Source organism: Rattus rattus, chromosome 1 (assembly GCF_011064425.1).
Source record: "Rattus rattus isolate New Zealand chromosome 1, Rrattus_CSIRO_v1, whole genome shotgun sequence".
NCBI lineage: Eukaryota > Metazoa > Chordata > Mammalia > Rodentia > Muridae > Rattus > Rattus rattus.
This window is the reverse complement of record NC_046154.1, coordinates 243369-255643: the sequence shown is the minus strand read 5'-3', so window position 1 is coordinate 255643 and position 12275 is coordinate 243369. Positions and strand designations below refer to the sequence as shown.

Genomic DNA, 12275 nt, shown 5'->3' with positions numbered 1-12275 from the left:
TGACCGCCAGGGAGAAAACCAGGGAGCCGCAGGCCCAGTGCTGGATCATAAATAGCACACTTCCAAGTGTTTAAAACCAAGAAGCTGCAGGAGGGCCTTACTAGGCCATCTTAGTAGGCGCTTGGAAGACAGTAGTTCTGAGAGCAGTGTCCAGCTCAAGAGGCTTCAGAGCAGAAGAATATCAGCAGCCAGGATGGAGATGGTTCCTGTGATATTTTGTCAAAGTATGTGCCTGCCTTTTGCCCCTGTCTTGAGAATTTGCTTGAGGCTAAATTAAATGGTAATGGCCTAGTTTCTCAATGGAGGAGATTTCAAGACAGTTCAATTTTGTTGCATGGTTATTAGTAATTGCTCTCATGCAAGTTTACAATGAAAAAGCAAGTAGGGCAAATTATTAAAAATTACATGTATACATATATATACACATGCGTATATATAATATATACATATTGTATATGTATACTGTATAAGTACATACCATATAGATATTTACAGTTTAAAGATGAAAAACACCACCAAGAAATTTAGGGTTTGGCGCAGAACTAAAGAGAGGGCACCCTCAGGGTAAGGCCCCGCCCACCTGAGCTTCCAACCTGTGGAAAAAAATGCCTAGGGTCTTTTCTGCTCCTAAAGAACAACGAACAAAGGCTAACACTAATGTAATTCAAGGCGGGCAGCTTGTGGGCAGCTATGCTTGTCAGTGTCAGCCACATGGTTCTTGATTTGCACCTAAAAGGCACGTGTGTAAAAAGACTTTAGCACCTTCTATGAGGAGAACTACTGAGACCAGGCAGTGAATGGCAGGGCAGGCCCCACGTGGCGATTTGAACCAGAACCCTCTGATGTCTGCGATGCCAGTTCAGTTATGCTCTGTAGACCAGGGATTTGTGTTCTTTGTATGAATATTAGTATTTCTGTTTAACATTATTATCATCATTGTCATCGTTCGTTTTTAAAGAATTATTTATTTCATGTATAGGAGTACACTGTAGCTGTCAGACACACCAGAAGAGAGCATCAGACCCATTACAGATGGTTGTGAACCACCATGTGGTTGCTGGGAATTGAACTCAGGACCTCTGGAAGAGCAGTCAGTGCTCTTCACCACTGAGCCATCTCTCCAGCCCCACAATATCATGATTTTAAGCGGTGTCTTGTATAGTACAGGTTGCCCTCGAACTATGTAGCCAAAGATGACCTTGAAGTCCTCATCTTCCTGCCTCCACCTCTGGAGACAAGTACCACGTGCATGCTGTTCTGTTCTGTTTTTCTGACAGGGTCTCGCTCTATAGCCCAGGTTGGACTAGAACTCACTATAGCCCACGCTGGTTTCAAGCACAGCAATCCTGCTTTAGTATCCCAAACGTTAGAATCCCAGGTGTTGTCAGACTCGACCCAAAAGACTCCCGTGAATGAGATGTGAGACCTGAGACGCTGTAATGGCATGAGGAATTTTTTATTTCCAGCTAGCTGGGGTCCGCCTGCCTCTCGAGGAGAGGTGAACAATATAAACAGTTTTATATATTTCATAAAGGGCCGGTTACAGTGATAGAGATTGAGCATATGGGGGCATTGGTGAGCTTTAGGTTGCTACAAACCAGGGCAGTGTCGGGTTCCTTGAAATGCATTCCTTTAGATAACGTTAAGAAGGTCCTGCTGTGAAAACAGGGCTCCAGGTGACCTCGGGAACTGCCAGACAGGACTATTGCACTCCCTCCTGGATGGGAGAGGCTGTCTGAGGCTGGAGCACTCTCTCCTGGATGGGAGGGGCTGTCTGGGGCTGGTGGAAAAATACTAGCTCTCACAGTGTCACCACAACCAGCATCCTACCTGCACTCCTGACTTCATATTCTTCTGTGTTGTCAAGCCATTGTCTTTGCTGGTCCCTCCTCAGAAAGGCTTTTCCTGCCCCCTCCCCCCTTCTCTCTCCTCATAGTACAGGTTCTGGAACCCCAGCTGAATGGATAGCTTCCTGGTTTGCTCCACCCAGCTGCAGGGTTGTCAGTCTCCTCCCTGGGACTGTCATCCCTGTCCACCTCCTCTCTCACTGGCAAGACATGAGTTCTACAGAGACTCATGGCTATTTAAACAAAGAGAATTAAAGCTCAGGTCCTTCAGCCCACTGGGTGTGTTTCAAGGGCTCCATAGCCTCACGTAAGTGCTGGCTACCGATTGGACAATACAGATGCACATCGCTATCATTGTAAAAATCTAGAGGGGGAGGGAGGGGGAGGGAGGGAAGGGGAAGGGAGAGGGGGAGACTCAGTAATTGTTTCCCCAATGCCTTCACTGGGCCAACATGCACAGCAACCTCTGAGGAAGGCCATCATCCAGTTTACAGACGGACAGATTGGTAGGGAGCAGCTGATCGAGCATTGCCCAGGTCAACCAGGAAGCCAGCCCTGTCCTCACCCCTGCTAAAGCAACACCTTCGGTTTCTCCTTCCCCTCCTTGGCCTGTTTCTCTGTCGCAGTGGGGTTCTGGTATTCAGAATCACACTTCTGAAATGGCCCAGAAGCAGCAGCAGCAGAGAGTCAGAGAAGAAACTGTCTTCAGTGGGAGGAGAGTGTGTGTTCCTCCTTCGCTTAATAACCACCGATTAGTTAATCCTCAGAGCAGCTTGGCGAGTTACTAGCTATCATTAGTCCCAGTTTACAAGCAGCAAGCTAAAGGCGGGCGAGAGGGATTGGCCCCAGGCTCGGGGCAGGGAAAGGATCAGTGAACGCCCAGCAGATGCTACAAATTGCTTACAGATTGAGGGAGGGTTGACAGAGGGGCCGAGGAGGCCCATGAGGGGAGGAGCGGGCAGAAACCAACTTCCGTCGTTGTAAAATTCCAGTGCCTCTGAGAGCATCTGAGGCAGCCCTCTCTGTGCAGCCAGTTAGGCTGACGCCTTTAAGAGTGAGTGGATAGGCCGAGAGTCCCTCAGCTGGAATTATCAGCCAGGGGTTCTCAGCCAAGCTGCCCCCCCGCTGGCTCCTAAGAACGGAGTCCTCTGCCACCCTTCCTGAAATTCTAGGGAATCTAGCAGTCAGCTGTAAGCCCCTAGGGATTATGAGGGCACTAATGGCCTGTGACAAAGGCAGCAGGATAAACTCAGCTCTGCAGACTAAACAAGGCTCAAAGGGCCAAGTCAAACAAAGCAGTGGTTTTTGCTGGCCCAGCCAACAGGAGTAGCCCAGCCTCTTGGGAGGCCAGGCTCTCATCTCAGCCTGGAATCTCCTCTGGCGGCCTCTGTTGTACACTGAAGGCCAAATCAAAGCAAATAGTCCATACTAGAAGTTCTCGCTGTTGCCAGCCCCACGTCCGGTCATAGACCACGCCTCCTCGAGACCACACCTCTAACCCCAGCCAATAGAGGAGAAAACTGTTGCTCGGAGAGAAGAGGAAGGTACTTGTCCTGAGTCACGTGTCAAGTACTGAGTCACGTGTCAAGGAAAAAACCTGGGGACCCAAGACCCCCTGATTCCCACTCCAAGGCCCCAAAAGTCTTCCTTAAATTAGTTTCACATGACATGTGAACATCAGAATAGAGGGAGATGGGTTTTGCATCTTCTCTGCATGGCGGGGGGGCGGGGTCCCAAGATTTCGGGAGATGCCTGAAACTATGGTGGGGGTGGCGGGGAAGTTGACCTGTTTAGAAAAGTCTTTTGGAGCAACTCCTGTCTGCGTTGCCTGGAAATTAGCAGTTCGGCTCACAGGCTAGCAGACCGCAGCTCCATCCACTCGCCAACACTTCACAGAATCACCAGCAGTGTATCCGTGTCCGAGGAATCCCAACAAACGGAGCTCAACTACACAATGGCGGACCAATATAAGGGTGTCCTTAGCAAAGAATCCTTCAGCGAGTGTCTTTTCACGTGTTTGCTTTAGCCGATCATCCTCTCTCCTGGGTCTGCTTCAGGGAAACCTTCCGTCATCAGACTGCCTTAGTCTTTCACCTGCGTCCACTTCAGGAAAACACTCCTTCACGTGTTTGCCCCAGCAAAACACCATCCAACACAACTGGCTCTCCAAAGAGCCCTTAAGTTTCCACATCACGAATGGGCATATATGCCCTGGAGTTTTTTTCAGTCATAAAGGGTGAAGTTACATCATTGTGGAAACATGGATGCAACTGGAAATCATACTAAGCGAACTGTCAGTCTCAGGAAACAAGTGGTGTTTTCTTTCATGTGTGCATCCCAGCTTTATATGCCAATAAACCCACGCATGTGCTGAGGATATGAAAATAGGGCCGTAACTCTCTTGAGGAACAAGGGGAGTAGTGGGGGGGAAGGGCTAGCAGAATGTGTGGGTAGGCAATGTGCTCAGGGTACATTATGTGTAAAATGGCTTGTGTGGAAAATGAGCATATGTGGGCTGGAGAGATGGCTCAGCGGTTAAGAGCACTGACTGCTCTTCCAGAGGTCCTGAGTTCAAATCCCAGCAACCACATGGTGGCTCACAACCATCTGTAATGAGATCTGATGCCCTCTTCTGGTGTGTCTGACAGCTACAGTGTACTGATATATAATAAGTAAATCTTTTTTTAAAAAAATGAGTATATATAAGGTATATAATAAAATTTTAAACTCTAATTTTAAAAATCCCCTCCAACTCTGGAGCTCTGTGATCTCCATAACTTAATGGTGCTGCGGACCCCAGAGATGAGGCAAGGATAGGACCCTTGTCACTTTCCAGGTTGCCCCTGCCTGTAGACACCACACAGTTTCAGCGGGTCTCTGGGTCATTAGTCCACATAGTATCCTTTTATCTGTCTCAGACATGAGCCAAGTCATTCCCAGCACTAAGAGATTGTCCCACAAATGACAACTCTCAGACCTTCTGTCTTAGTTAGACTTTTACTGCTCTGAACAGACAACATGACCAAGGACAGCATTTAATTGGGACTGGCTCACGGGTTCAGAAGTTCAGTCCATTATCATCAAGGTGGGAGCATGGCAGCACCCAGGCAGGCACGGTGCAGGAGGAGCTGAGAGCTAGGAGCATCATCTGAGGGCTGCCAGCAGAATACTCACTTCTAGGAGCTAGGATGGGGCTCTTAAAGCCCACCCCACAGTGACGCACCTACTCCAACAAGGCCACACCTCCAAATTGTGCTTCACCCTGAGCCAAGCATATTCAAACCATGGCATTCCACTCCCTGGCCCCCACAGGCCTGCTCAACACATGAGTCTATGGGGGCCATGCCCAAACATAGTACAATGCAAAAATACATCTTGTTCAACTTCAAAAGTCCCCATAGTCTATAGCCGTCTTACAATGTTAAAAGTCCAAAGTATCTTCTGAGATCCATCCAATCACTTAACTGTGATCCCCAAAGCAAGACAGGAAACCAGCTGGGCAAACTCCAAACTCTGCCATCTCCATGGCTGATGTCAAGCGGTCTTCAGATCTCCAACTCCTTTTTCATCTTTGTTGACTGCAACAAACTTCTTTCTCCTGGGCTGGTTCCAAACTCTGTTAGCAGCTTTCCTCAGCAGATAGCCTGTGGCTCTGGCATCTCAAACGTTTTGGGGTCTCCAAGGCAACTTCAATGTTACAGCTTCTTGTTTCAATGTCTGGGATGCACACATGATCTTCTGGGCTCCTCCAAAGGCCTGACTTCACTTCTCCAGCTCTGCCCTCTAAGCTCAGGTTGATCCACTCCACTGCTGCTGCTGTTCCTGGTGATCATCCCATGGTACTATATGGGGTACATCCAATATACATATCGATATACTAGGGTTCTCTACTGCAACTAGGCTTTACCAGTAGCCTCTCGTAGGCTCTCTTCATGGTGCCAAGCCTCAACCCCTTTGCATGACCCCTTCAGTCCTGGTCTGCCAACTGCAACCGAGGCTGCACCTTCACCAATGGCTTTCCATGGCCTCTCAGTGCCCAGCCTCAGCTGCTCTTCATGACCCCTTCATGCCTTCAAAACTAGTACCACCTGGGTGACTCTCACACATTACCAAGTACAGCTGCAGCACGGGGTACAACCTTGACTATCTCTGGAACACAGCTTCTCTGTGCTCTCAGAAAACACTTCCCAGATTTCACCTCAGTGATGCTCAGGTTTTGGCCATGATTTTCTCCAGCAAAGTCTTTTTTTCCCCCCACACCCCCTACTTGTAGCTGAAGAGGTGGATTACAGACTGCAGCCCAAGTTACATCACAGTTACTGTGCACATCTTGATTATTTTAAGATCACAAGGAGTGTGATATGAACCCAAATCTTACAAAGAAAAGCCCTATGATTTAATTAGGCTCTGTGATACCCACCCAACAGATATCACCAGTCTTACCCAGCTGAGAAGGGAGCACCTTCTGATGCCAGAACTGAGTGGGATGGGATAATAATTGCCTGGGAGTGAGCCTGGGAGAGGAGTCGAATCCTGTGAGTGGGAAACTCAAGGCCTCCTGTGGCCCTCCTGTATGAGTTAGACAGGATTTAAGATCTTTGGGTGAAAGTCTCCTGTTGCCTAGCAACCGGTTCTGCTCCTGATCATGAATGAGCAGTGTTGGGAAGGTGGGCCTCCACTTTGCAAATGTAAGGGCAGAATTCTCAGGAGCTGAGGCAGAGGTGGTCTTCGGGCAGAGCTGGGTGTCCCTATTCTTTCCACACCTGGGAATGTAAGCTGGTGTAGTTCATCTGGGATTTGTTTTATTCTTCCCATCAGTTCCTCGCCTGGATCCAGAGGCAAGTTCCTTTTCTTATTCCCCTCAAATAAATGACACTTAGCTTGAGAAACACTGTGCTCGGAACAGCTGACCGAAAGTTCAGTCCTGGGGCCACTTCCATGTTAGTGAAGCTGCTCCTTCATAAGTCAACTCCACTTTCTGGCAGCCACATTGGAACATGGACAAGGCATGCTCTGTCTCCTCACCCAAAGAAGGTACTAGAGAAAGGGCATCCCCAGGACCTATCTGCCAGACTCTGTGCTAGACTTTCCTCAGTATAAGCAGCTCATCCTGGCCAAAAGGTCCCCAGGTGTGCCTACTTCTGTCTTTTTCAGGCATCAACTCCTCTAAGGCTCTTGCTTATGAGTCATTATTTTCAAAAGAAGTTCTGCACTAATGGCCTCCTTCTAGCCATTTTAGCCCTTAGATGCTAAGAGAGAGGGCTGAGGGGTATAGAGCAATTCACATTTAAGGGTTCTGGTCACTGGGGTCACCCATGATCATAACTTTCAGCCCCACTCCCTTTTTGGCTGTTTCAAAGGCTTCTCCGGTCTTCTCCAGAGGGAACCTATGGGTAACTAAGGGCTTTACATTCAAAATCTTCGATGCAAGCATGGAAACTGCCATCGGCCACATGCTGCAGTATCGAAACACTCCTTTGATATCTACCTCCCGCACAGCTGCGTGCACTAGAGGTAAACTGATCATCTCGGAGCCCATTCCCATAATCGCCAAGGTCCCACCAGAGTGGCCAGCTCCACACACAAGGACCTGTTCCCCAGGGAAACTGAACCTCAATGGCAGGCATAGATCCCCACAGAGAGAGGCTCAACCAGGGCCCCTTCTTCAAAGGTGACACCATTAGGAAGCTTGGGACATCAGTCAGCCCTGCGCTTGTAGAAGCAGCATTGGTTCCCATCGTCTGGGTGTGTGGCATAGAAGATCGATGACATCAGATTGTATTGGTGAATCTTGCAATATTCGTCTATTTCTGGGAACACCAGGCTCCATGGCAACCCGATCTCCTGGTTTTAGATGTTTCACCTGCGCTCGGACTACCGTGACTGTTCCAGCATCTTCCTGCCCAAGCACCATTAGCTTTTTCACAGCAAAATCCTCAATTCGGCCATGCTCCGAACATCTGAGCCACAGATCCCCCACTGAATGCATCTTTAGTAACACATCATTTGGGCCCAGCTCAGGGATTGGGTGGTTCATCAGGTGAATGTCTCCAGGTCTGTGCACCGCCAGGAACAGGCTCTCGCCCTTAGTCGGAGCTGCCATATCGCCCCCTTGCTTAGAAGTGTTGACTGGACCCAGAAGCCAGCTGGTGGTTCTGCTTCTCAAGCTGCCAAGCGTCTAGAATCGATGCTGGTCTCGTAATCACCGTTAATTTCTTAGCTCCAGCTGACCAGCATCAATTCTCACAGTAGTTCCTTTTATTCTGGACTCTCAAGCCAGAGCCACGTGGCCAAAGCTGCGAAGTTCTGCTGTTCGCTGTGGCTGGAACATGGCCCCCTTGTCCTATTACATCATCACCGGCTTTCTGTTTTTCAGACTCCCTCTCTGCCTAAGATTGGCTGTCCTGAAACTTGCTCTGTAGATTGACCTTGGACTCAAGAGATCTGTATGGCTGTGTCTCCTGTAATGCTGGGATTAAAGGCGTGTACCACCATCCCTGGATCTAAACTTAGCAGGGTAGAATCTTGCCCAAAAAAAAAAAATCCCTTAATCTGTTACCTCCTAGAATATAGGATTCAGTTCCATTTCACTTCCGGGTGCCCCGTTAATACTCAAACCATATATTTTGTATTTTTCCTTTCTAAGCTTGCTGTGCTCGTTCAAAATGCTCTTCATGAGACTTAACCAGAGAATAAGGCTTCTGCTGAGCTTTTCTGAGACTCCCTTTGTCAGTGCAATTCATCTGAGTCTTCTCACCTTAGCCTCAGGCAGACTCTTCAGACAAGGGCAAAAGGTAGCCACATTCTTCACCAAAATACCACGAAAACAATCTCTAGGACCCATATTGAAATTCTCCACTGAAACCTCTTGGGCCAGGTCTGCACAGTTCAAATCACTCACAGCAACAGTCTTCTATATTGCTACTAGGTTAGCCCATAAAGCCCCATTTAAAGCATTCCACTGCTTTCCAAACCCAAAGTCCCCAAATCCACGTTCTTCTAAACAAAAGCATGGTCAGGCCTATCACAGCAATACCCCCACTCTTGGTAGGGTCTTACTGCTGTGAACAGACACCATGACCAAGGAAACTCTTATAAAGGACAACATTTAATTGGGGCTGGCTTATAGTTCGGAGGTTCAGTCCATTATCGTTATGGTGGGAACATGGCAGCGTCCAGACAGAGATGGTGCAGGAGGAACTGAGAGTTCTACATCTTCATCTGAAGGCTTCTAGCAGAAAACTCACTTCCAGACAGCTAGGATGAAGGTCTTAAAGCCCATACCCACACCCACAGTGACATACCTACTCCAACAAGGCCACACCTCCAAATAGTGCCATTCCCTAGGCCAAACATATACAAACCATGATACCTTCTGAGAACTGGGGGAACATGGCAATTCAAGCTGAGGACGAGGGTCAGGAATATTTGGGAGCTGCAAGAGAGCACTAAAGTGGGTGTCAAAGTCTCACTGTCCCTGATCTAGATAGACATATAGACACACAGCCCCTCCAGGCAATTTAGCAGTCCAGTTCCTTCTCCCTCTGTCCTATACCATTTACTGTAGCCATCCATGTTCAAAAATCATACTGGACCTTTCCAAATGCAGCCCCTTCCTATGTAGAACTGTGTAGAACTCCATACAGAAAAGTGAAAATGATTTGTCTCTGACCCACAAGCTGTACCACATCCCACTTCTTCCGGGTTCCTAACAGGAGCAAGAAGAGATCTGCCTAAGAAAGATTAAAGTAGGACTGGTCTCTGCCAGCCAGGGAGACACAAGCTGGGTCCCTGCTCACCTCTGTATGCATCAATTTTGATCCTCAGGAAGGGTCTGTGTGACCCCCGCTGTGTGGATCGGAGGGTGTGGGCGCTGTCTTGCCTTGCATGCTGGTGCTCAGGTGGTTACCATTCCACTCAGTGCCAGTAGCTGAGCTCGACTTTACACAAAGCGAAGACTTCACACATTCACTCATCTAGATCTAAAATGACAGACTGACATCCTAGAAGCCCCTTATCTTTAGAGTACCTTCTACTGCTGACCGGTGTTGACGCCAAGGAATGTTCTAGACAGAGCTGTTGGGGAAAAGCTGAGTTGTGTTTTAAAAGCTCTGGTCCTCCCAAGCTTGCTTCATGGTCATAAGCAGGGTGTTTTCCCTTAACCTGTTGTTGCCTACATTAAACCTCTACCCATGTCATCGTTCATGGCTAGAAGAGGGGGCTGACGGCATGTTGTGCTACAAACCCAAGGGCATATCACTGTCTTCTGAAAAGAAAAACAAAATGCACAGAGCAATATCTTCAAACATCAGACTACAATGGATGCATGGGGGTAACTCCTGCTTACTGTTCATGAGGTCCTGGGTTTAATCTTCAGCATTGAGGGGGAAAAAAAAGACATTTTTAAAACTGTATTTTTCTTTCGTGTGTGTGTGTGTGTGTGTGTGTGTGTGTGTGTGTGTCTGAGTGTGCATGTCTGTGTATGTCTGTGAGTGTGTGTTTGTGTGTTTGTGAGTATGTGTGTGTGTGAGTGTGTGTGAATATGTATGTGTGTGGTGTGTCTGTGTGTGTGTCTGTGTGTGTGTGTGTGTGTGTGTGTGTGTGTGTGTGTGTGTGTGTGTGTGTGTGTGTGTGTGTGTGTGTGGGATTTGGGGGTTGAACTCAGGTCATCATGTTTATGCAGCAAGTGATTCTGCCTGCTGAGTCACCTCCCTGGCTCCAAAGACATTTTAAGTAGAAAAAAGAAAATAATTTGGAAAGGTGCAGACAACCCTCCCCGTGCTGGTGGCTTTGTGTCACCAATTTCAGGGGATTCAGAAAACCAGTGTCCTAGTCAGGACTTCTACCACTGTGACAAAACCCTGTGACCAAAATCAAGTTTGGAGGAAAGGGTTTGTTTGACTTATACTTTCACATCGTAGGCCATATCAGGAAGACAGTCAGGACAGGAACTCACAGCAGTGAGGGAACCTGAAGGCAGGAACTGATGCGGAGGCCATGGAGGGTTGCTGCTCACTGACTCTGCTTTCATGACTTGTTCAGCCCACTTCCTTATGGAAGCTAGGACCATCAGTTAGAATGGCTCCACCCACAGTGGGCTGGGCTCTTTCCCATCAATCACTAATCAAGAAAATGCCCTACAGCCGGCTTATGATGACTCCAGCCTGTGTCAAGTTGACATAAAGCTACTCAGCACAATCATCTTAAAGGAGAAAACTGCATTGCTGTTCACTGTTTCAAAGCTTTCTGCCCATGGCTCCTTTGGAAGCTGCCAGGAGGTGGCTCATTGCGGTGGGAATCTGTGGTGGAGGTGAGTCTGTGGTGGAGGTGAGTCTGTGGGTGGAGGTGGAGTCTTTGGTGGAGGTCTGTGGTGGAGGTGGAGTCTGTGGTGGAGGTCTGTGGGGAGGTGTCTGGGGGAAGGTGGTCTGGGGGAGTCTGTGGGGAGGGGTGAGTCTGGTGGAGGTGAGTCTGTGGGAAGGAGGTGGAGTCTGTGGGGAGGTGGGAGTCTGTGGGGAGGTGAGTCTGTGGAGGGTGAGTCTGTGGGGGAAGGTGGAAGGTGGGGTGAGTCTGTGGGGAAGGTGGAAGGTGAGTCTGTGGTGGAGGGTGTGGTGGAAGGTGAGTCTGTGGGGAAGGTGAGTCTGTGGGGAAGGTGAGTCTGTGGGGAAGGTGAGTCAGTGGGGTAGGTGCGTCTGTGGGGAAGATGAGTCTGTGGGCAAGGTGAGTCTGTGGGGAAGGTGAGTCTGTGGGGAGTCTGTGGTGGAGGTGAGTCTGTGGTGGAGGTGAGTGTGTGGTGGAGGTTAGTCTGTGGAGAAGGTGAGTCTGTGGGGAAGGTGAGTCTGTGGGGAAGGTGAGTCTGTGGGGAAGGTGAGTCTGTGGTGGAGGTGAGTCTGTGGGGAAGGTGAGTCTGTGGTGGAGGTGAGTCTGTGGGGAGGTGAGTCTGTGGGGAGGTGAGTCTGTGGGGGAGGTGAGTCTGTGGGGGGTGAGTCTGTGGTGGAGGTGAGTCTGTGGGGAAGGTGAGTCTGTGGGGAAGGTGAGTCTGTGGTGGAGGTGAGTCTGTGGTGGAGGTGAGTCTGTGGGGAAGGTGAGTCTGTGGGGAAGGTGAGTCTGTGGGGAAGGTGAGTCTGTGGGGAAGGTGAGTCTGTGGGGAAGGTGAGTCTGTGGGGAAGGTGAGTCTGTGGGGAAGGTGAGTCTGTGGGGAAGGTCTGTAATGGAAGGTGAGTCTGTGGGGAAGGTGTCTGTGGTGGAGGTCTGTGGGGAAGGTGAGGTCTGTGGTGGAGGTGAGTCTGTGGTGGAGGAGGTGGTGGAGTCTGTGGTGGAGGTGAGTCTGTGGGTGGAGGTGGTCTGTGGGGAAGCTCTCTTCTTCAGTCATGGTGGAGGAATGAAGAAGGAGAAAATGGTAAAAAGTGTTGGAGTCCCACAACCCCCACC

The 12275-nt window shown here is 49.2% G+C and overlaps 1 pseudogene; it reads right to left on the bottom strand.

Annotated features, from left to right (window-relative positions):
- Positions 1-7134: 7134 nt before the first annotated feature.
- LOC116885665 lies at positions 7135-7998 on the bottom strand (annotated as a pseudogene).
- Positions 7999-12275: the final 4277 nt, after the last annotated feature.